Genomic DNA, 20770 nt, shown 5'->3' with positions numbered 1-20770 from the left:
ACCATAGAAAATGGTTGTTAACAGTCTTTGGTGTTTGCCTTAAAAAAAATTGCACTGATAAGGTAAGATGATGATATCCCCAGGCTAAACTAGCTAAAGCTAACAGAATTAGCAAGATGATGTAAAATTTCGGTATGGTGTGATACTGTAAACTTGAATTTAGGTAAGTTCTCCTTTGCCAGTGAAAAGGAGGTAAATAATGTACAGACTCAAGTGAGTAGCAGAAGCATACTTCTGAAAGCAAGTTTTCCATGGATAGCAGGTTCTGAATGTCAAAACAGATTGGCTTCTGCTGTTCTCTGGTTTTGTGCTATCGCCACTCGGGTGTCAGAAGAAACAATTAAAAATGTAGCTCTTTATTTTTGGCACGGTGACTTGTTTTAACTTAAGGAGGAGAATGCTTCGAGGTGTCTGTCTTTCAGACCAGCTGATAGTTTGTGCTAATGATGCCGACACATTACTAGTAAGGTACTACGTGGCATTGTCCAAGTAGAAGTGAGATACTCTGAGAGCACTTTAGCCAGCATCCCCATCTGTCTCTGTCTCGTTTCAGCCTGGTGTAAGTTTCTGTAAAGGCAGATTCTTCCAAACCGTAGGTCTCAACGTGTCAAATTGCCTCACACAGAATTTTTGAGGAGTGGGTAGTTCATGGTCACCTAGCAGTCAAATACCTGAGTTTGGGAGTAGAAATGGCTCTTGCTGAGTCAGTCTGCTTAGATGGTTTGCCATGGAAGAGATATTTCCCACTTAACCCCTTGAAAACACAATTTCCCAAGATTTGAGGTGCTATTGAATCTTTCTATAATGTGACAAATACTGAAGTTAATGGCTGGTACGAACAAAGATTTCTTGAACAGCTGGCTGTAGTTTAGTCTTTTTGTTGTGCTTGAATTGTTCAGGTAGCATAAGGTAAAAGTAAAACTTAGTAGCCATAATCTTCAGGTGACAATGGCTGGTTTGCTGTTTTAGTTTATTTTAGAGGGACAAAGTTATTCTGCACCTAGAATACTTAATAAAAATACTGTGAAATTGCAGAAGGTTCTATTTTTAATGAGTACAGTGAGGCTTTTTGGAGGAGTTTTTCTTCTCCTTTCTAACCCTTAAAAGTAAAAAGTAAGAATTCATAGGTTATGCTGACAGAACTGTTAGCATATCTACCTGCTGTCCTTACTGGTGGCGGTCGCTTCAGTGTAATAGCTTTTTGGTTCAGCTTCTAATATCATCTTAAGGTAAATCAAACTCTTCCACCCTGCCTTGAAAAACAAACCCAAACAGCATAAGACAAAAGCGGCACCCTTCCTTCAAACTTGAACAATTTTCTACACTCTTTGGTATAATGATGACAATTTGAATTCACAGTTTAGCTTATGGGAAAGCTCTTCTGAACGAAGTATGTTTTAGCAAACCTGGGTGTCAATTCTTCTGATTTTGATGGAAGACCTGGTGATAGTCTTGATTATGTCCACAAATGGCCATTGCTTTAATAAACGTCATAGACACACATATTACTCTAATCCCTTTTAGTTTTCTTGATCCTGCAAAGCTAGATGCAAACAAAATTGTAGATGGCATAGGTTTAAATGAAGCCTTAAGTACAAATTGGTTCTCATATTTGATAACCCAGAAATACCTGGTTAGTATGCTAGAGCAAACTCTGATACCTGTTTTGAGTGCCTTGGCTAATAGGGTGGGAATGATGAATCCTTTTAACGAGGCTTAAGACTTTTTTTCCAAAATCACCCGCTGAAGCTAATACCTTACAAACTGTGAAGACTTGAAGATATTGTCTAGAATGGGAATTTGCTGTTGCTCCAACAATGGCAGGCTGACGCTGGCGTAGCTAGCGTGCACAGCCCACAGATGTAGGAGGCTGTAATTTAGAACTGGTTTCAGACATAAGCAAAGTGCAGGTCATCGGAAGTGCAGTGGTAATGATGGATGTTATTGCATCAGTAGTAGTAATGCCATTGCATTAGCTGTGCATAGTACTGTATTTCTTTTCACCTGTGCAAATTAAAAAGGTGGAAGTGAGCCATTCCAGTTGTGGATTTGCTGCTGCTGAGCTCACAGCTGCTGGTGAATAAGACCTGTAATCTTATTTTACTGCAGGTAAAACTACTAATCTTTCTCCCAGAAAGAGCCATCTTTCCTTCTGTGGTGCTCCAAGAACAAGGCACTTGTTTTCAGCACTAAGGATTTCTCATAAAGGAAATCAGAGGTCTGCTAGTTTTATGTTGGGAAGTCTCCTATCATCAGTTATGAGCTGCTCCCGCAGCTTTTATAGAAAAAGACCCATCTAGTTTCATGATCATGCAGGACTACCTTTGATGTCTCACCATTAAGTTTTCTAGATAATGGAATTGAATCGAAAACCAGAGTGATCAGGCACACACTGAATCATCTGGCACCGATTTCCTTACCCTGGGGGATGACAGAATATTATTGTTGCCCTTAACTTGAAAAATTAAGGAGTCCCAGCCCTGCTGTGTAGGAGGCCAGCCAGCCATCATCAAAATAAAGCTCCAGCTATTTATGCACCCAGAAGAATCTGAATTCAGTTTCATTTGTACATCTGTTGATGGTGTGTTTAAAGTCCCTTAGGCTGAACAGTGGCCCTACATGACCGTTGTGTTAAAATTAACATGAGTTAAACTTCAAGGGAATCTTTGAAGTGGTCACTAAGTGCTTTCAGCAAGTGTTTCAAAGGCATGTTGTACTGTACACCAATGCTTCTGCGTTTTTAAACATATGGGTGTGAAAAGGGCTGATGTGAAAAAAAAATAATTTCTTCAAGGCTTCTGTTGTACCCAAGTATTGGTTTGGTTTTTAATTTGTGTGTTTACACTGACCAGTAGAGCTTATGGTCTCCTTTATGCAGTGACCAAAAAAGGCCCGTCTGCACAGCAGTCAAATCTGACCAAAAGCCTGTTGCAAAGAGCTGAAACTTGTACTTAATTCACGAGGACTGGGCTAGCGTTCATCAGAGGCGCTCCTGAAACTGAGCTTCTGGTGCGGGTAACAGTACTTGTTTTCTGCATTTGTACCAAAACAGAGCTTCCCAAAGAAGAAGATGTGGACATCTGATGCCGTTCTTGGAGGGCAGAATTTGCCACGGCCTGTGTATGAATGTGTGAGTGAAGCCATAGAAGGCAGCTGGCCCTTCCGTGATGTTTCTGTACCAAACTGTCCAGCATACTGGCACTAGATAATGGGTGGCTTTTTCAAAGTACAGTGGTTTCCATATGTTCTTGAAAAGAAAATCCAGGTTCTCACTTCTTTCCCTGCAGTAGGGGCTTACAGGTGCTAGTTTTACAGAATATTTGCTGGACGTCTTTTGATAAGGTCACTACCCTGTTTTCCAATCGCTGCTGTAACCTAATAATCATGAGCTCTTAAAGGCCTCTGTGCTATAAGCTTTTGACTCCAGACGTATAGTTCCAGTTCCTGTTTTGTAAAGGTCAGGCCTTGATTTAATGGCTTGACAGATGCATGTCCTCCTGCAGCACGCGCTCACGACTACCATTATTTCCCTTACACCCTGAGGATGTTCTTGACTCATCTTTGGGGTGAGAGGATGTCTGTTGGTGCTCACCCACTATGTGATAGTTGCTGAATGGAGCGTTGTTGCAGTTAGCACAATCTTGCTACAGCCTGCAAATCTGTCCGGATGGTCCGTGCTGCAAGGCAGTTATGAGCGGCTTTCATGTATGAAATTTCTACTGCGCGTGAAGGCAGAAAACAGCTGAAGTCAGATAGTTCTGCCTCTTCACAACTTGGACCCTTACAACTAAAAGCTGATTTGGTCACACGATCATTTATTTGAGCAGGTCTTAATCTAAACAGCAGAGGGCAGTTTTGCACACGCGTTCTGTGCAAGCTCATCCTGCAAAATCCTAATTTTTAGAATCTTCCTGTCTGGTGAGGTGATGCAATGCAGCATTTTGTCCAGACAAATTTGGTACAGTGTATAAGACAGGATCAGTGGGGCAGCAGTGGCATATGTTTCTACTGATGCCTAATTTTGCCTTTTTAAAATTTAAAATCCTGTATGTTTCATTTGTTGTGATGACATGATTAGGATTTCCCTTTTCTTTCTCTCCATCCTTCAACACAAACCAGGTATATAGATAAGCCAGCTGCATAGTACAGCTTAAACTCTGCAACAAAATGCAACTGAATCTCGTTCCCAGGCATGCAAGAGGAGAGTTTTCCCCTGCCCAGCTGTGATTTTTCTGGATGAGCTTTGCTAGCTGGAGTGAAAGGAGAGCACCTGTTAACTGCAGTAGGGGTGGAAGAGAAACCTGCATCTTGAGCCCCTGCCTGGAGTTGGACTCTGGCTGTGATGGCCTGTGTGAGGAGGGCCAACCAAAAAAAAAAAAAAGGGCAAGATGTTATAGGTTGGTGACGGGATGCAGTTTCGTTGCTGGTTGAGATTCAGCTTAAGGTGGCAAGATCTACTCACCCTGTTGCAATCCTGTAGCTGATGCGAAGTGAGCTGGTGGGGTCTCATGCCATGGAGGCAGCTATTTGTATCGTAGTGGCACCCTGGCTTGAGACCAAATCTTAACTACTCCTGCACCTCAGAAGTGGTTTTTCTCTGCTTCCTGAGGTGTGTTTCCAGGGGGAAAGTGTATGTTGATGCCGTACAAGTAATTGGAAGTTTTCAGCCCTTGTAGCTGTCAATCAGCATTTTTCCAAACGTTCAACTTGTTAGTAAGAAATTCTTCAAAGTCTGCTTAAAACATGGCAAGTATCTAGAGAAAGAGAGCTGTTCAATAAAAGATACTGTCTCTGTAAACCATGCTTCTCCTTCTTTAGGTCAATCTGGATACGTTACACCCTGTAAGATAGCCCGGAAGATACAGAAATTTGCTGTAACAAAACAATCTTTGCCTGTTTTGGCATGTATGTAAAAGAGCATTTCCTGGAGCTCTGAAACAACCTGGTTAGCACCTTTTGTTGTATTTAATATTATTTAATGAGAAGGAATGTACATTCAGCTTTGATGATTAAAATGACGATGATTATTGCATGAATTTGTTAATTATAATGCAATGGCTAATTAAATGGAGAAATGGAGAAAAGGGATTCTTGAGCAAGCATGTTCTTTGAGAAACTCTCCTCTGGTGTTTTTAATTGATAGTACATGCCTAATCAGTTCATAGCAGTATCTCATTATTGGTGGGAACAGTCTGGTTTTGATAGAAATTTACTTTCACCACACATTGACCTGGTATAATGTAATTGCTTGGTCCTGTAAGTTACTGCAATGAAGAGTACCAACTCCTAGAATTAAGGAGGTGGAAGGTTTTGCCTATATGAAGAAGAGAAGCCCCATCTGACCCCAGGTTGCAGCCTCATGTTTTTTGAGTTCTTCTGGTTCAGGTGTTTGCTATAATGACACTCGGCTGAGTTTGCATAACCATGAGGCATTGCTATTTGATTTACATTTCATTTGCTTTTATCTCTCCATCTGAAGTTTTGAGCTTTAACATCAGGCCCCTTGGCTTATATTGGGAGTTGTCTGACAGAACTAAGGACCCTTTTTTACTTCTCTGTAGGGATGTTATCTACTGGCCATTGGCACTGGCAGAATTCTTAGCATGAAATTATTATTATTACTTGTGTATCAGCAGAGATGTGTGTGGCACTCTGAAGAATCTGTCAAGATGAAGTCTCTGCTTCTGCAAGCTCACAGTCTGCGGTCCTGATCCCGTAACTTACTCTGCATGGTCCTTTCCTCATGGAAACCTAAGCAGTCGAGAGCAGGACATTGGGACAGTGACACAGGAAGGGAGAAGGTAAGGTTTAGGATAGTATGATTGTTTTGGTAGTTATTGGGTGGGTGTTTTGTTTATCTGAATTATGTATGAAGCTCTAAAGCTTGCTCCTTTTCCACATCACATTATTTTTAGACTAGTTGGCTAATCAGTGCTAGTTACTAGTATCATCAGGAAAAATCAGACCTCAACCAACCATAGATATGCTTATAAAGCATGAAACCTACCAAAAGAAAAAAAAGTATTAAAGGCACTCTCTGTAATTGAAAACATTTGACGCACACACACACCCAAACTGAAATCAAATAACATAAACTGTCGAGCACTGGGTTAATTACTCTGCTGGCAGTCCTGCAGTTCATAAGTGGCTTCTGCATTGCAAATGTAAGAAGCAATCTTTCAGAAATCTGGCTTGCTGTTTGATAGCAACTTTAAAAGGAGCTCTGACTGTTCTGTCAAAACTTAGTAATCAGCCTATGCCATAGCGCCTGAAATTCAGTGACCTCATCGTGCAAATAGGAAAGCTGGGACATAGGTATTAAGCAGGCATAAGCAAGGCAAACAGCTTAGAAAGCAATGCAGTGAGTCAGCGTCCATCCTAGAAGTTGGACTGCAAACTGTGAATACATGACAACTTGATAAAACGGTTGAAAACTGGAGAGGTACTTTACTGAGAGAAAGTTGTAGCCCAGTTTTGGACAGTTGACCCATCCTTAAAAACAATGCAGCCTTCTAAAGCTTGCTTCTGACGCTCAAAGTCCTTGTGGTTAGAGCAGATGTTATCTGTTGACCAGGATGGCTCTATCCTTTTTCCGCTTTGGAGCCAGTATTTGGAAAGGAGAGGAGGATATGCCTGGAAGGAGCTGGCTACATGGTAGCCATATATCCAGAAGGTCGGATGATCAGACTGCTGTGTTCTGCCACCCTCAAGAACCAACAGACTGGTTCTTAGTGGGAGCTTGAGCTAACCACTTGGGCACCTTGGCTTCTCTGGGCAACTCTGGAAGTAAGTGCTGATAAGTTAAACTGGTTTTCTGAAGCACACAGAGACCCTGGGATGGAATGTATTGATATTGGGGCAGTGCTCTCCCCATGCTTTTTGTCACAAAATGTGAAGCAGGGAAAACAATTGGCTCCTGTGTAGAATCCCTCCCTTCATTTTGGTTGTTTCCAGGATGGTGTTTGTTATGAGACTCTGCCACGGTCGGGAGCAGTGTTTTCTCTGCTGGGTTGCCCTCAAAATTTTTCAGCAGGGCTGATAATATTTGTCATTAGACTGTAGTAGATCTTTTCACAGATGGATGTCTCCTACCTTGGGCAGCACCTTTTCAATAAAAACAGTGATCTCACCCTGATTTTAGAGAAAAAAATTAAGAAACAGATTGCAGTCTGACAGAACCAGCAATGGCTCAGACTCAGGATCCTTCATGGCCTTTCCTTTTTTTTAATCTTACTGTTCAAATCCTGCCTCCCCAACTCCTGGTAATGTTGCAGATGTTGTGTGCTTGGTCTCAGGGGGTGACAACACAAGCTTTGTTGTTGATTGATGCAGCAGGGATTTTGTAAATTCTAAGTATTTGTAGGTCGTCATAGTATTCGTAGTCACCAAAGTATTTGTAGAGGTCATCACTCTGGGCTTTTGAAGAAATGCTGCTGTAAGACTGATTCACTGGAGCAGCATAGATTATCTTCATTTTGGGGAAGTTAACTGCATTTTCCTTTCTTCTTGGAAGACCACGTTATTTTTGCTAATGTCAAAGAATATCACCCTTGTTGACATGGCTGCTTAGGGCACATACAGTACAGTTGCGCTCTTGTGAAGCTTCACAGGACTCAGGAACCAAAGACACGGAGCTAATGATTAGCTAGACATACTGTCCTTTGCACCAGGGCCAAATGCAGTCTGCTGCTAATCACCTTTCATTGCCCATAAGGTGTGAGAGTGGTCATTTATTTCCAGTGGGAAGTGCAAGAACAGAAAGCACTTTGCCATGAGGCAGACCTTTGTGGGCAGTCTTGGATGCCTGATGCAAAGCTTCTTCTATTGCTTCCCAAAATGATGGTCTCTTCTGGCAGAGTTCAGGCACTGGGAGTGTTTTTGTTTTCTGGCTAAAGAGAAGTCTGCTGCAGCCAGGACCTTCCAATTTAACATCTTTCGATGAACATCAGAATTCACATACACCAAAGCTCCTTTTGCTTTTTAACTTGCTGCATGAAGGTCATACAAAATAATTCATTCGCTGCCCTTTGCTGGGTGTCTTCCAAAGGTGGAGTGCCTGCCTTTTGCTATCTAAGGGGCTTAGCATTTTGGCTTTTCTTTTTTTCAGTGTTGAAAGGTTAACATTTGTATTCTTTTCAGAATACAAAGGAAATGTGTCATCGCAGAGGCACACAGTGGAGTTAAATTTTCAGGGGTGGCACTGCAGATAGCATCCGGGCACACAGGTACTGAGGCGTTTGGTCCTACGCGATTGGGAACAGGGCATCAGCTTTAGATTCAGGCCTGTCTCCTTGGGTCAAGGTGGCACTCGCTGTTCCTGCCAGCCCATCATTTTGCTGTAGATGTCCATATGACAATCGCAGAACATGCCGAGGCTGCGGTAGCATTGTATGCAGCAGCAATGAAAGATGGGAATCAGCGGGCCTCAGTGTAAACACCAGCTTTTCCCAGGAAAGCCCAGTTTGTCTTAAACTCCCTTTTGGTGGAATTTTTCCCTTTTCCCCTTTCCTTCCTACACCTATCTTTTATAGACCAAGCGGTTTTGCAGTTGTCAAGCGTGGTTGTAAAGCACTGGAGGGAAACGGCCCCACGTTCAGGTAGCGTGCCTGCTGCCCGGACCCAGGGACCGGAGAGGGCAGGCGTGGAGAGCCTGCAGAGCCCCATGTGTTTTGGCTTCCCAGAGCCGGTGCCACTAGATGGCAATGTGGTACTCCTGCAGCTGGGACTCCCCTTTTCTTTCCTGTAAAATTTCTTGCTTTTTCTGTATTTATCTCTGCCAAACTGATGGTTGCACCCACCACCCCGGCAAGAGAACAGAACAAAATCGTTTCATAGAACATTACAGCTGTTGTGCCTTTTTCTTTTCTTTCTGTTTTCCTTCCCCCCCCCCCCAGTTCTTTGTCCCACAGCAGGGTGCAGAGGTTTAAAAACCTTCTTTCTTAACCGCTCTCCTTCTAAAATCAGAGAAAACACAGCCTCTTGGGAGCAATTAGCTGTGAGAAAAGCATTTCTCAAACAATTGCCAGGAAATATTGTCTTGACCGATATTCCTGATGTAACACTGTCGTTCTCAGTACTGTTATTCTAAGATACTCGACTGCAAAAACAGCAGGGTACAGATCTGTAATGTACTATCTGCAGCTTACCACCTACCTTACCTTTTTATATCCATTTACTTTCAGTTTGTGTCCTCCCCGCACCCCCTGTAGCTATTCTGTTTAGGAGAGTGAAGAATTATTTGTGACTCTCCTCTTGTGACTAGTGTATCAGGCCAAGGCTGTGACAAGACACAGCTGAAAATTAAGGTTATGCCTCTGCTGCCCGGGTTCCTCATTGAAATTCGGTGGCAGTGTGCTGCGGAGGAGGTCAGGCTGCATGCTTTACAGCGATCCCTTCTAGCCTTAAAGCCTGGCAGCCTGGGAGTACGTGAAGTTGGTGAAGCCTGAATTTCAGTGGGAGCAACTGGAGAGCAGGTATACATGAAGCAGGCAGCAGAGGTACACTGAGACCGGGGTCTCGACCCTGAAAGCCCTCTACCCATCGTTGTATTCATGGAAGATAGACCGGGCTGTAGGGTGGGAAGAGGTTGGAGGAATGGTGGCAAACTTCAAGCACTAAAAGCCAGCATTAGCAGTGACTAGGAGCCGCTCCTAGCTAGCCAGCTAGCTAGATGTACATGCTTGCATGCCCATTTGCATGCCCAGCCATAGCCGTTTGTATTGTGCAGTTCAAATTTTGTCCCTCTTTACATAAATTCATGGAGATTTGAGAAGTGAGCTTCGCTCTGTGGGACAGGGTGTGAACTGAAGCACCTTCTGGAAGACAGACAGCAGTGTAATCCTTTCATTCAACTCTGTCTGCAGCTGCTTTTTATAAACTTGGCATAAATACGTACTTAGTGAGGCCAGGCCTGTGTAGCTGGAAAATATTTTCCACCATCCAAAAAAACAGAAGATTGGAAAAAGAGCCCAGAAATTGTGCATAACATGGAATGGCCTCGCTTGTGGTTTTTTTCCATGACTTCCTCAGCTCATTTTTCTGCTGCCAATTTTAGAAGCCCATAAGTCATACTTGTTAAACTTTCTCAGTTAAAATGTAACTCTAAGAACAAAGTCATATGATATGTTGCAGCCAAATAATCCTTCCAGAGCCTCTGACTGGAGAAAAGCTACCCTAATCTGGCCAGCTTGCGAACCTGCATGGGCTCCTGTCCCAGGAGAGGCAGGGCCTGGGGGGCAGGTTCACAGTGTGAGGCCCAGCTGCGCCGCCCTCCCGGGTGAAGGCTTCCCCGTGGACTTCAGCAAGCATTTCTCCCTGCTTTTGCTAGGGTAGTCAGGCCCGTGGTGGGTTATGTTGCAGGACGGTCGTTGCAGAAATTTCAGCTCCTCCTCTAGAAGGACTTAAAGCAGGAGGCGAAGCAGAGGAGGGAGCGAGGGGAGGCAGCACAGAGGCTGGCGGGGTCCGGCGATGGAGGGTTGAGACGCCGTTGTAGGAGGGTGCTGCTGCCGTCAGGGTGAAGGAGCTGAGGGGTCGGAGACAGCAGGTTGCCAAGAGTGAAAGTGAATTTGCTGGAGGGTGTGAAGAAAGGGTATCCTTACTTCAGTGCGTTTCTAAGCATTGAATCAATATGGAAGTACTCGCATGCCAGGAGCAATACTTTTGTTTGCCAGTTTTGCTCTCTTCTATAAGGTGATTGTGCTTACACCGGGCCCTAGATGGTTGTCTTGAAGTGCCATCCCTTGTCCAGGGTCTGCTCTGTCCCCTCACACAGAACAAATCCCCGATCACTGCTGCGGGGGGGTTGCTCTAAATTTACACTGGGGCAGCAGCCGAGAGCGGGATTTGGCTGTCAGCCCTACCAGCAGTGGTGCTCCAGCCTGCCTCCTCCCAGGTGCAGCGTGCGCCCCCGGGGCTGGCGGTCCTGGCCTGGGCCCCTACGACCTGGTGGCTTGGGAAGGCAGGGAGTACTGGTCTCCCACCAGGGTTGCCTTGGGCAGCCTCTGTGCCAAGGGTGTGCAAGTCCGGCAGGGCGTGAGGGACCAGAGCAGGCAGAGGAGAGGCAGGTGAGAGGAGGGAGTGGAGCCATGAGGGGCTTCTAGGTCTGCTCACCCTTCCAGCCCTGCCTCCCCCTTGTGCTGGGGGCGGAGCAGCATGGAGAATCTCCCTCTGGAAAAAAATATAAAAATAAGAAAACACCTATGTTTTTTCCCCTAAATATCAGCTTTTGAGTTTGGTTCTGGCCCTCGGTGTAAACTGGGAGAGTGTCTGGAGGAAGTCGAGGGAATCACACTGCTGCAGAGCAGCTGCCAGGAGCGGCAGGCCCCAGAGACTGCCTTTCTGCGGCAGGGCGAAACGCCCTCGCGAAGCCTGTGTGGTCTTCACGGGAAGGGAGGAACTGAGCAAACCCACTGGAAACCGGTGAGGGTGTTGTAATGTTTTTTGGACAGCCAGTTCCAAAAACCAGCGACTGCCTCTCTCTCTCTCTCCCCTGGCAGCGGCTTCCCGTGCCATGACATTGAGGGAGGTGGTGGTGACTGATGTAACCGCGGCCGGGGAGAGTCACTTGCCCAACGTGCGGAGGCTGGCCGATGGCCAGAGAAATTTGCTAAGGATGGGTTTTCTCACAACGGGCTCCCTGTCCCTGTGTGCATACCTGTAACTGGGCCAGGTGCTTGGCACGGCTGCCTCCCCAGCCGAGTACACGAGGCGGTGGAGCTACCCAAGCCAGGAGGAGGAGAAGAAGAAGGAAAGGAAGAAAATTTTGTTCTTGTCCCACGTGAATGCAGACCCAATAACATCCCTAAGCACACGTTGTTTCTGTCACCATATTGTAATTAATAATGATGCCTGTTTGCTGAAGCCAGCTTTTTTTTGTGCTAATGGCGGGAGGCATGCGGGAGAAGGTGAGGAGAGGCCTAGTAGTTTTTTTGCTGGATCACCACCTTTAAGTTACTGTTACAGACCTTTAAAAGGATCTCTTTGTATGAACTGGAATATAATGCTCAGCTGGGCTCTTAAATTCTGGCTCTGTTAAGAAGAGAGATCCTTTCATATCGATTGTCATTTCGTATGCAGTTCAGGCACTGACTTGTAGAAAATCTGGGCCAGGAGAGATATCATTAGGTATTTATGGGGGTTTGGTTGGCTCAGCAGTCAGTTTTTCCATTGTCATGCCGTGACAGTAGTGCATTACATACACCCTCAGGAGACATCCTTCTGCTTCCACAACAATAAAGGACTTTTTTCTTTTTCTGACTCATCTTCAGCTTGGAAAAAAAAACCAACCACCACCAGTAAATATAATTAGCAACAGGCAGATATACTGTATGTAGCTCTCAGAGCCCATTGGGATAGTTCCTGTTAAAATGTATGCTTGTGGTTGCTCACTCTATGCTTAGACCTCCAGCTGCATTCCTGATTATACTTAGATGTTTTAACATAGCCTGGTGATGTTGTAGGCTGAGGAGCCATTTCTAGTTTGGATAAAGAGGAGGAATATATTTAATGCTGAGATTGTCTTTCATGCACACACAGGAGCTTTGGCCAGACTCGCAGCTCACAAGGTGGGGGAGTGCAAATGGCTGCGCTGCGCCGGATGCAAGGTCCACTTAGCTCTTTATCCTGCCTCTGACAGGGGCCAGCAGCAGATGCTGTGGGAAGGAGGACAAGAAACAGAGCAAGTCTAGACTGATCTTGCCCCAGTGTGCCCTCTTGGCTCCCAGCACAGCTGTTCTTGCTCACCAAAGGATGGGGGAAGAGGCAACTACTGCCTTAGTCCTTCTGTTCCCCAGCCTCCTCAGGCCCCCGCTGCGCAGTGGCCCCTGTTTGCTTTGCTTCCCAGATGTGGCTCCACGTAGGATGGAAAGCAGACCCAGGTCTGCTCTGCTTCGCTTCGGATCCACGTGGTCACGTGAGGATTTCTGGGTTAAATGTATCCTGGCCCCCTCAGTATTTCTCTTATGTAAGTGTGATGGAGCCGGGAGCAGGTGGCGTGCAGCTGGGCTCTGCTGTCTGCCAGGTGGGTGTTCCCTTACACCACAAGCCGAAGTTCGCGCCATCCCAGTTAGGGGCTGCTGCCCGTCCCGCGTGTGCCATTGGAGCACCGCGAAGCCAGGACCCAGCCTTTGGGTCCATATTTCACCTCGGGGCGAAGGCTGACGCCAGTCACATGGCTGCGAGCGGGCCAACTGGGAGATTAGTATGGCTTTGTTTATTTATTTATTTTAACCTGTGACTAAGATGCAGGAGTATTTGGATGGGAGTTGCTCCTCCCAGAAAAGTGCTGTTTATATTTCAGTCTCCTGAGCAGAGTCAGTCGGATCTGAAGGGCTCATAACCCAGCAGTGGTATGTGGGCTCTGCTGGCATGTCCTCACATAACCTGGCGTTCACGCTGCCGGACAGAGTGTGGGCTGGTTGTTTGCTCATTCCGAGCGCAAATGGCCAGAAGTTTTCCTCTGTATTCCTGATTGCTGAGCTCAGAGGGGTGGAGGAGAAGAAGAGCAAGCTTTCATCTGAAAGTGGCCAGGCATTGCGTAGGGCCATACCTGGGGTTATGCTGAGAAAAACGTGACGGCGTGGGTGGGGTGATGGCTCTGTAGCCACAGACAATATTGCAGGGCTCACCTGTGCAGCATGCGTTTAGCACAGTCACTAGTAACACTGCTGTGTGTGTAAGCAAGTCAGTACCTGCTGCCATGTGATCAAAAGGAGAGATGCTTTTAGAAACATGCGAGGGTGGTGTGAAAAAACAAGTCATCTGAGGTATCGTTAACTTGTAGGGCACCTGTGGGCTAGTCGACATAAGTGAAACAGTGCACAGAAACTCCTCAAATATCGAGCGGGTGTTTATTTCCATTATCTCTACGTAATTCCACCTGTGTAAGCTACTTATTTCTTTGAGATCTTGTCAATTCAAGACCCTGGCTGTAGACACACCTAATCTCTGGGAGAAGGGCAGAGCCAGCTCAGCCAACTTTGATGGAAAATGATTTCCCAAAGCGAGGGTCTTGTTCCCTATGGCAGGGCAGAGGGCAATGCAGAGAACTAGCCAAGAAGCATTTAAAGCCTAGGGCTTTAAATAGTACCTGACTAGGTGGCTAGCAAACTAACGATATAATATGGGGAAGTAGGATTTTGTATTCTTGAGCTAAGGGAAGTTTGGACAATCCTGTTGCCATATGTCATCAGTTGCTAAAACAAGTCTCCTGAAAATGTAAAAAGTCTGTCTCCCCTCCTTGCCCTATAGCAATATAAGCAGCACAACTTCATCTGAGTTTTGTGATAAATAAATGAGTAATCCTGCCTCCAAGGCTGTCTGGGACTTCTGCACCACATCCTTGCTCCAGCTTGTACCACAGTACAGTATTTTACAATGTCTGGGATGAAGAAGATGTCTTCTGTGTAGCGTGCTGTGGTATGTTCACTGGTCACAGTGTTGTCTGTGGGATGAGAAATGGGGCAAGACTTCTCTCAAGCCATCAGTCTTGGGCATTTTCTGTTTAGCACTCTCTAATTCTTCAGCGAATCACCTGGACAGCTAATGACTGGGGTCAGGCCTGTTGGCCTTTGGTCAGCAAACTAAAACTTGTTTTTTTTTTCTGAGCTGAGTTTGTAAACAAGGCATAAGCCAAAACGTCTTTCAAGCTGCCGTGGCAAGGGCTAGAAAATAGGAGGAAACCAATGCCAGCTCAAGTGCTGTGTATGCTGAGAGCGGTGCTCTCATTTCCAGCAGGGAGGACTTTGACATCCTAAACTAGCAGCTCAGCCATGGCAGTGCAGCAGAAACCCTCCAGAGAAAGGGGACTGTGGAAACTTTCCCTTGTGTTGGTGGTACCTCCTGGTCAGAGCCCAGCAGCTGTGGGACTGCAGGGGAAGTTTGCGTGGTGCTTGTTCATGTGTTTCATGAGGGGTCTGCAGGCTCCAAGCTGCCTGTGCCCTCCTGTTCATGAGCTTCTTAAACTGTATCTTCAATGGAAAGTAACTGGGGGAGAGGAAAAGCAGCTTTCTAACCATGTTGATGCTGGCCTTTTGTCAGTGAAGAAAGACCTAGACGTTAGCGGTGCTCAGAGGTGCTGGCTGAGCCAGGTTTCATCTTGGGAACACCTCTGTAAAGATGGGGTATTTCCCAAGGAGGCAACTGTGTAAAACCGGTGTAAATGAGGCCAGGCTCATGGGGTTCTGTTCTCCAAATATGAGTTTTATATTGAGGTCAGTGGGAGGCAAAGGTGTGTCAGTCTTCGGGTGGATGGTTTTTTTGCCGCTGCCTAAGCAGAATGGGGAACGTCGGGGAAGCCTTCCTGAATGAGTTGACTACCTGCACCTTGTCTGATTTATGTCCCTCTGGCTTGTGCTGACGCACAGCCTGGTGTCAGCAAGCTTTCTTGGTGTCTAGATCGCTGCTTCCATTTGGTTAAAACATGCAAAGTGTCTTTCAGAGAGAAGGAATGGGGTTAGGGAGAGGAAGCTGTGTGAGGCTCAGTTTGCATTACTGAATCATGCCGGGCTTGGTTTGGTAATTCCTTCTCTCTAGGCCCAGAGTTGCAGTGGTTTCAGGTTTCAGCCCAGCGCAGCATCAATAAGTCCATTCTTCCAGGAAGGTCAGACTTACTTTCACTCCATCCCTCCCCTTCTCCCCGGGAGAGTAAGGCTGTTTAACGGCAACAAGGGTGCAGGGTGCAATCTGAGCAGGAGGAAGCACCTTTGCCATTTCTTGTCCTTCTGCGAGCAGGCAGGGACAGCTGTCTCCTTTCCCCACGTAACCACTGAAGTGTCCAGCAGCCCCTGTGAGGGTTCGGCTGCCTGTACCTCGAACGGAGGCCAAGGCCAGTTGGCAGGACCTCCCAGGACCGGCCCTCGTCTTAGTTTTCCCTCTGGCCCCACCAGCTCAGAAGGAGCCCCATGCTGTCGCAATAGACGTGGAGGGCATGCTTTTACTGACAGTGCCTAAGGAAAATTTGAGGTGTCTGATGACAGCGTATTTGTGCCTTAAAGCTGCTCTGTGGTACTGAAGGACAATTATTGAAATGAATAAATAAATGGACCAAAATAAAATTCAGGAAAGAAAACAGCTCAGCGGGAAAGTTATGAACGTAGCCATCAGCCTGGGTTTGTTCATTTTGGGCCGGGTGACAGTCGCAGGTGCAGAATTCAGTGACATTCAAACCTTTCTATACAGGTGAAGGGACACAAAATGGGATCTAATTTGTTCGTCATGGGGCATCACTTTCTGGCATTCTTTTTCTTTCTTGGCAAGAAACTGTGGGTAATTTATGTCAATGTCATCAAAGACATATTCTTGTTACTCTCACAACTGTGACCTTGTATCCAGCTAAAAGAGTTATAGCGGGTGACCAGTGAGATGCTCAGCTTACGTCCACAGGGCAGATTTTCCAAGCAGCAGCTATGCTGGCAGGGCTACCTGCCATGCTGTCCGGCCGCGTCGGTGCCAAGTGATTCCGGGAAAATGCGGGCAGTGACTCCACAGACCAGTAACGACAGAGGTGAATTCCTGGAAGACACCTACCAAGAGCAGCAGCCCCATGGTGTGACATACTGTGGGATGTGCTACTGTAGGGCCAACTGAAATGTGGGAGGAGGGGTCAGACCAGTCACACAGGCACGTTGCAGTGTCCTGTCCGCACAGCAGGCAGCAACCTTACTGAATCAATCGCAGAAAATTGGCTGCCTTGTCCGGGAGGAAACAGCTTAGCTGTCACAGCTTTCACTCAGAATTAGCTATGAGCTGGCCAGGCATAAATTGCTTTTAGAGTTAGTTCTGCCAGCTGCGTTACCAACAAAGCAAAAATTGTCTGAGGAACAAGGCTCGGGTTCACACGCTTAAACCCTACCTGTCATAAGGTTGCTAAACTTTTCCCTAGGGCTGGTAATACAATATTTACTGTATTGGCATGCTGTCTTTTCTGTTCGACTGCTGCATGATCGTATTATAACATGTCCTGTTGACAAGGACTAAATTCAGATCGAACTGTGTAAAGAGATAACTGTGGCCTTGATCGCTCCATGGTGAAACCAGGGTAAATTACTGGATGCCAAATGAGTTATTCCCTGTTTATTTCAGATTAAACAAGCTTAGAATCTGGCCTTCAGATCATGTTATTTCGCTAATTCAACTGGGTCATACTTATAAATTCATGTAGTGGTCAAAATGATCCAATAAATGCCAGCACACAATCCCAGCACTTGCAAAACGTCGAATGTATATATTGGCACTTTTTCTATTTGCTGACTGCAGGACAAATAGGTTTCGTATTGGGACATCAAAGTCTGTTTCAGCAACTGGATGCATGACAAAGCCATGTTATAATCTGGGTACTGATTACGGCATTGAAACATGTTGGCTCAGCATGTGGTAGATTTGGATGCGTAGATAGATCAACTTTTTAGTGGCCTATGGCTTGATTTCAGCATGGAGAATGTTGTCAGCATATTTGTGCTAATTAAGGAAACAGCATGGGAAACTCCTTTCCACTGCAGCTACAGCCAGAGCTCAGGAAATGTCATCGCTCCTCAATGTTTTTTCTAACAGCCAGTTTGTCTTGAAGTAGAGAAGCAGCTTTGTGTCTTAACTGTATTTCTAAACTGCGCTGAAGCTTGTTTGGGTCTTGTCCAAGTCTTGTGTTTTTACCTGTTTCTGGAGGATGGATTGAACTGTTAGGTCCCAAACACGTTAGAAGAGTGTTTTAGCTGTATTTGGGGCCGGCAGTGCAGGGTTAGATTCTCTGCCTTGAACGGGTTTATTTGTAATGTTGACAGTAACAGAACACCAAGAAATAAACACAAGTTTGTGCTCATGCTTCGCTAGAAGAACTTCCTTGCTGCTGAAAATAACACTTTTGCCCAACAGTAACTCTTTTTTTTCATTCAGGCACTGTTTTGGATTATGTTATGCTACTCTCAACATGTTCCTGTGTTCAAGTTCCCAAGAAGGCAGGCTGAAACGTTGCCAACTCTATTAAGTCCTTTCTGTTACACTGAGTCAGCTGCTGTGATTTTACCTTTGCTCTTGGTCAAATTATTACACTCTATTATCTTTTTGTTCTTTTTTTAAACATAAGAAATTGCAATACAAGTGTTTGTTCCATGTGCCTACGTTTCCTCGTACTTCAATGACAAAAACAGCACATTACTTTTATTATTAATAAGACAGGTACACCTAGAAGCCCTTAATGTTTTCCCAAGGGATTCACAGCCCAAACATAAAGGACAAACAAAAATGGGAGAAATTAAGTGCCGTCATTTGCATTTATAAACAGGGAACTGAGGTAACCACAATTAAAGGGGCACTTAATTCCTTCTTATTGAAAGGCCAAACAAAGAAGTCTTCAGTGAGGCTAAAAATAGACCCAGGACCAGCAGGTCTCTGTTCTGCAGACAGCTCTGAACACGGTTCTGCTCACCGGCCCCAGCAGTGCCCAGTCCAGCACAGCCATACGTCCACGTGCCCCTCCGCCTGAGCTCAGGCCAGAAGCCCAGGTCTTTTCCAGCACCTTCACTAGGTCAGCACAGTTCTCCTGTTCCCGGTACAAGGTGCTCCCAGAGCTGCTGATCTTCTGCCACCTCCACTTTAATAAGAATTATTGCTGAATCGACGTCTGCAGTGAGGGCTTGTGATGGCTGCTTGTGTTGATCATTGAATGCCTCCAGAATGGCAGCTGCTGAGAAATGGCTGCCATGTGTAGGAGGTCATGGCAGACCTTCCCCAAGTGCCAGTCCATGGGAAGAGTTTTGCAGCTCTTACAAGTTGAAGGTGGAGTCAGCTATAACCTGACTTACCTTCCTTGGCATTTTGAAGTCTGGTGAAACATGATGCATAATGACACTTATTCTGCCTTTGCAAGTAGGAGACTGCCTTTGTGCCGAAGTGTCTCATCAGTGAACCTCACCTCAATGCAGAGTGCTTATTCAGATGTAACTACGAAAATGAGGGCTGGCTAAATAAGGCCTCCGATTGAAAGGATCCACTGAAGCTCATTATAATGATCTTAATGACTTCCAATTCAGCTGTGTCTGTGATACCAGAGTGCAAAGGTAATTATGGAAGTGCTAAATACTGTTATTATTTGATATTAGTGACAGGGTGGGGGTGAGACCTATTGAGTCCTTCCCCCATCTGGCCTAGAGAGGAATGAGGGTTGCCCCCTTCCCTCCACCCTCTCAAGACCTGGGAAGGAAGGACTGTGCAGGCAGGGTGGAGCCAGGGCTCTGCTCATTCTTCCAGCTGTGGCAACCTTGGCTCTTACTTTGCCTCCATGGTGTCAGGAGGTGGCTCCTTTGCACAGCAGGAGCTTTGGTGCACGTGCAGCAAACTGGGAGAAAGGAGAAATGCCCCCACACCACCCTTCCTGCCTCCATCTTGGCAGCAGAGGAAGCAAACATGCCATCTCTCTCTGTCCCCTGCTGGTTTTGCTGGTCTTTCCCTCAGTTTACGCTGTCTCTCCTGTGGCCTGCTGGCACTACCTGATGTTGCTGGTTTTTCCCTTCATGCGCTCTCCTTACCCGCTTGATCTCAGCTGGGCCCCACCAGCACAAGCGCTCCCTTGGCTTGCATGGGATTTCCATTTTATCTGTGTTGGTGGCTCAGACTCTGCGGGCGAGGAGGGGGGCATTCAAACCTGGCTTTGAGTGGGGTCTCGAACCAGATGACCTCCCGAGGTCCCTTCCAGCCTCAATTATTCTGTGATTTGGAGGCCCTGGCTCGCTACCAACATTGTTCTAGCCCGGGAAAGTGCTAACCCTTTGACCCATGAGGAGTTTTTAAGGAAACAGTGATAACTTACATGGTTCACAATCCGCTGCCTGACTTTTGTGTAGGGCCCAACAGACTACATGACCTGCGGGAACCCTCTGTGCTGCCAGGGTCTGTACGGCAAAGCCGCAAGCACCAGCCTTGCAAGCCCTCCTGAATCATGGGTGAAACGGTGAGAGAACATTCAGTTGGATCTGCTCATTGACCATGCCAGCCTGCGCTAGGAGAAACCTGTGCGGCAATGATTCAGACTCAAATGATTACTTGACCCAAAGGAAGGCTTGATGATACACTGAGGCTGGGACACACCAGCAGTGATTATAAAATGATTCACTGCCTGTGCTCTGCCATTCAAAACATCCGCTGTATTGCACAGGCAGGGTCATTCATGGAGCCTGCAATGAGGAAGTGATATTTGCACCTTTAGCTGCCACCTTCTCACCGAACCTTTCAGCTGCTGCCTCTGGCGTGGCACTTGTCTCTCCCTGGTCATGCTGACACTAGAGAGGTTGGCTGGCAGGGGGCAGCTCCCTGATGCTGCCATGTGACTACAGCCAGGCACCTCCTCCCGATAATGCCCGTCCTCGCCCTAAGAGGGTTTGGCCAAAAGTATAGTGCAGCCGGGCATCCCAGCGTCCCCCCAACACCATCCCGTGCAGTGTGGAAGCACTTAATTGGACTTTAATGCTAAACTGAGGGGCAGGTGGGAACTCAGAGTCAAAGTCCTTTAATTCCCTGTGCTCCAGCCCGTAATTTGCACATCATTCTTCAAAACCCTCATAAATTCTTTGCATTGCTGTTCCCACTTCCATTTTTCCTGCTGTCAGAAATGTGGAGCTCACACAGCCCAGACTGCTTCTGTGTTTCCTTTATAGAGGGGCACATAGCCTGCTGTCTCTTTTCATTTCTCACGCTGCTGTCTATACTTTCTTCCTGTTCCTCCCACCTTTTTGTCCTCTCCTCTCCTCTCCTCTCCTCTCCCTCCTCTCCCCCTCTCCTTCCC

At 46.3% G+C, this 20770-nt stretch overlaps 1 long non-coding RNA gene across 1 annotated transcript; it reads left to right on the top strand.

Moving 5' to 3' along the window:
* Positions 1 to 5639: 5639 nt before the first annotated feature.
* Positions 5640 to 18105, top strand: LOC103900986. Its single transcript, XR_657698.1, has 2 exons — positions 5640 to 5801; positions 17887 to 18105. It is a non-coding gene; the product is annotated as an uncharacterized LOC103900986 (long non-coding RNA).
* The last annotated feature ends 2665 nt before the right edge of the window (positions 18106 to 20770 follow it).

Source organism: Aptenodytes forsteri, unplaced genomic scaffold (genome assembly GCF_000699145.1).
Source record: "Aptenodytes forsteri isolate BGI_AS27 unplaced genomic scaffold, ASM69914v1 Scaffold132, whole genome shotgun sequence".
NCBI lineage: Eukaryota > Metazoa > Chordata > Aves > Sphenisciformes > Spheniscidae > Aptenodytes > Aptenodytes forsteri.
The sequence above is the reverse complement of the archived record's forward strand: the minus strand, read 5'-3'. Positions and strand labels throughout refer to the sequence as shown.